The sequence below is a fragment of the Electrophorus electricus genome, chromosome 4, assembly GCF_013358815.1.
Source record: "Electrophorus electricus isolate fEleEle1 chromosome 4, fEleEle1.pri, whole genome shotgun sequence".
NCBI lineage: Eukaryota > Metazoa > Chordata > Actinopteri > Gymnotiformes > Gymnotidae > Electrophorus > Electrophorus electricus.
The window spans coordinates 400,016-400,836 of record NC_049538.1 but is presented as its reverse complement, the minus strand read 5'-3'; positions in this window follow the sequence as shown (position 1 = coordinate 400,836).

Sequence of the window (821 nt, the reverse complement as noted above, 5' to 3'; positions counted from 1 at the left end):
AAGCTACTGATTTACATTGTATATGCTCTAACAAATCACTGTAGCTCAGAATGCCAGTTTTATTTATTAACTTTGTTCTTTTCAAGTTGCATTAAAATGCATTTCTAATGCATTTCTGTACTTGATTTTGTCTTGTAGAAGGTGTGCATACACCTACTCCAGACCCATGACAGTTGATGTTAAACTGAAGCGAAGCCATACAGTATGCAGGGATAAGGTTTGGTGATGTCACAGCAAGAGCTGGATACAGCAGCTTCTCAGGGGTAGAAGGAGAAGCCAAGACAATCCAGTCCTGCACCACACCCTTACAGAAGAGACACCCAGTCACTCAGTGCCTTCAATGTCTTCCACTAGCATGTACAGCAGACCACATGCAGACATACAGGCACTGGTCCTACCTGTCCATTCTCTGTGTGCATTTACCAGGCTGTTTCACAGTCCTTGTTCCTTAGGTGCTTGTGCACTGCAGAGGACACTTGATATGTGAACCATTCAGAAAAACAGATCTCAACATCACTGAGTGCTGTAGTACTTCATGGGATTCAGAAATAATTCCACAATGGAGGATACTTGATCCTGACTGAACTTTTTGTAACAAAAGTCAGTCAAGCTCAAAGAGGCTGTCATTTCAGCTATATACAAGTACACAACAAAAATGAGTGTTCTTCCAGGACCATGGTGCAACAAAACGACAGTGCAAACAATCCAATATAGTGTAAAATGTCAAACATTAAATAAACAATAATAAATACAGGACAGGACAAATACAAAGTGAGTAGACAGTGCAATTATTTAGTCCAGTACACAGTACTGGGAATATG